Genomic DNA, 3334 nt, shown 5'->3' with positions numbered 1-3334 from the left:
GATAGGCCCGAAACCTACGCCATTAATAAGCCTCGAGTTTGGTCAAAAGAAAATTTATAAAATACCCGAACTACTCCTATTACTACTAAAACGTAGCAACAGTGGTAAATGCGGAGTCGAACCACAGAGAAGCGAAAACTTAATTTCTTTTTGGTTAGATTTGACTGTGGAAAAACAGTAAAAACGGGGGTTTGGTTTTTGGTTTTAAATTGAAAACATGCAAGATAAAGTAAAGTGCAATGGATATATGAAACGATAATGGATTCATGTGGTTCTCGGATTAAGTAGCAATTCAATGTAATATAAATCATTGTTTTAAGCCAACATATCATATACTTGAATTATGCATGCATAGCTACCCTGTCGATGCGTATTAACTAATCTCTCCAAGCCCGAAAATCAATTAATCCAAACCAATCGAGCATCCTAATTCATAATTAAGGCTAGAAAGACCGTGCCTCAATTAATCTACATGTTCCTAGATGCAATTGGGTCCCCAGCGGCTACAAAGACTAGAAACACATGCATTAAGATTCAGGGTTCAACTATGTTGATTAAGAGTGTTAGGACAACCATATTCAAATAATCAATTTATTCTTTAAATCTATATTAAACGCGATGCAAAGATTCAAGACCAACCTATAAACCTAAGCATGCTCATTTAATCAGTGCTACAAGGGTAAATTCAAAGCACAGATGATTATAAAGATGCGTGCGAGCTTGAATTTCACTAACGAAGACATGCGATCATGATAGAGGCGTCAATCCAACACATAAAAGCAAGTCTAAATTAGACAAGATTTCAAAAAAAAAAAAATTTGAATTAAAGCACAAAATTGAACAGAAAACTCATCAAATACAAAGAATGTTCGATCCAAGAACAAAACGAAGGTTTACTTCATCAATTCATAGACAAACCAATGAGATACAATCCAAAACACGTCCATAATTCGAAAATAAATAAAAACTAAACTAAAGATACTGAAAATTGAAAGAAAAGGAAGAAGGATGAAGTTTTACTTCGACCTCCATTAGTTTGGCCTCCTAAATTCAGCATTCACCTCCAAAAATAAGCATGTTCTGACCTAGAACCGAGGAGAAGTATATATAGAGATCAATGCAATGTTGCAACGCTTGGAATAGTATTGCCACGCTGATGCGGTCGAAAGGAAGCATTAGGCAAGAAGTCCAACACATGGCCAACGCTGACTTGTGCACGTGCCTCATTTCTTTTCCTTCAATTGTCGCAGTATCACAACACTCTAGAGAAACATCGCAACGCTGATGCTTTTGTCTTTCAGCATTGAAGTTCAAACATTAAGATGCGTTGGAATGTTGGTGATGATTCAACTCCAGAGCGTCGTGACGCTTGGAGTAGCGTCGCAATGCTGAGTCCTTTGCCAGATACTTGCTACTCACTGCTCGATGACTTGATACTCGATGCTTGTTCACTCGGTAGCATTTTCTTGATTACTTGACAGCCTTTTACTCGATGGTGCTTGATGGCTGATATACTCAGTGGAACTCGATGGCATTTTGGTAATTTTGTCTCATTTGAAGCTCGAATGTTCAAATCAACTCCAAATTGCTTTAAATTAACCCCGTTCTTCACCAATTGATTAATTTCACCTCTTGATTGCTCGGTACCTACAAAATAGGAAAATAAACACATAAAATCCACTAACTAGCCCGAATTAAGCTAGGAATAATAGCTCTTTTTGAGAGCTAACAAACATCTCCCAACTTAATTCTTGCTCGACCTGAGCAAGGTAGGAACACACAATCAAGTAGAAAATAATTAAAAACATGCTAGCTTAATTCACAACATTGTTACTCCAATCTCAATAGTCGAATCAAATGAAAATTTGTGATCAAGAATGAAAATCAATTACAATCATTCAATGAAGCACAAGTTTAAAAATGATTCTTGATCTATTCATGCATGAGTGAGCCTAAAGTCTTGTTAGTCAATCTTGCACAGCCCGGAAAGGTTTTATAATTCCTTATCCTATTTTTCCCCTAAATTGGTTCGATTATCGACCTTGGACATACTACACTTGCAAAAAAGATAGCAACACTAAGACAAGGGTGCCTAAACACACACACAGAAAACATAAAAGGCATTTATTTTACCTAGAGGACTAGCTTTCACACCCCACCGTTGCGAACCTATCACTCTTTTCTCGTCGGCCCTAACTAGACATGATGGAGGTAACTCTTTTCACCTCTATCCATGCACACACACATTATTTTCTTTTGCAGATACGTCGACAAATGCCTCCTTTTTTATGCTTTTTTTTTTTTTTTAGAATTGCAACTAATTTGCTTTTCTTTATTTTTTTCTTCTTTCTTTATTTTTTTTTTAAATTCACAGTAGGTCTTATTTTATCCAGTTTGTCTAGTTTTTCTCTAAAACAAGCATAGTTACTCCTAAGTCAAAGGTGGACCTTTGAGGGTGACAATAGAAATAAAAACCAGATTACCCCATTCTAAGCATGCAAGGCTTTAATTTCGCAAAACAATGACTTAAAGATGCATGAGATATAAGGGAAATTTTTTTTAATTTGGGCTAAAAATCATGATCATGCATTCCTAACATTCCTTCATGCAAATTTTATTACAAGAAGAGTGCGTCATAAACTATCATGATAACAATAGAGCAAACGACAAGCAAGGAAATCAAGGCACACAACATTGTTCGAGCACAACGCTCAAGGACCCCAAGCTAAATATAGAAACTACCCAATAGGTACCCCACCCCCAACTTAAAATGATACATTGTTTCCAATGTATCTCCAATAAAGCTAAAAAAGAATAAAAATAAGGGAACAGAAAACCTCCCCTGATAACAATATCGCACATGGGATGGTGGTGGTAATGGGCTTGCCTCCTCGAAAGATGCTCTCCTCTCGTAGGTTGTCCCTACAAAACAAAAACAAAAAGAAACCTAATCTAGAAAACAAATAAAGAAAACAGTAAATTTTATCATCTAGCTCCCTCCAGGAAGGGCAAAATTTTAACATCGATTGCTCGACGTGACCTATCTCCTGTCAAGGCACAAAGAAATTCTCGTATTTCTTTGGTCCCTTCTTAGATGAGTCGATATAGCCCGGTAAGACTATAAGGCTTTTCATCTTTTGAAGAAAACCAAGAAGGTCGAATTTGGTATTTTTCATATTAGACAAAAAAGGTAAAAAGAAAGAATAAAAAAACTCGAGGACTGACTCAATTGAAAACAAAGACTCTGACTCAGCTGACTTTACTGACTCGTGAGGTGAAGGTGAGCAACATTAAAAAAAATGAGAGTAATACTAGTACAAAGAACAAGACAAGG

The sequence above is a fragment of the Benincasa hispida genome, chromosome 4 (genome assembly GCF_009727055.1).
Source record: "Benincasa hispida cultivar B227 chromosome 4, ASM972705v1, whole genome shotgun sequence".
Classification (NCBI taxonomy): Eukaryota; Viridiplantae; Streptophyta; class Magnoliopsida; order Cucurbitales; family Cucurbitaceae; genus Benincasa; species Benincasa hispida.
The sequence above is the reverse complement of the archived record's forward strand: the minus strand, read 5'-3'. Positions refer to the sequence as shown.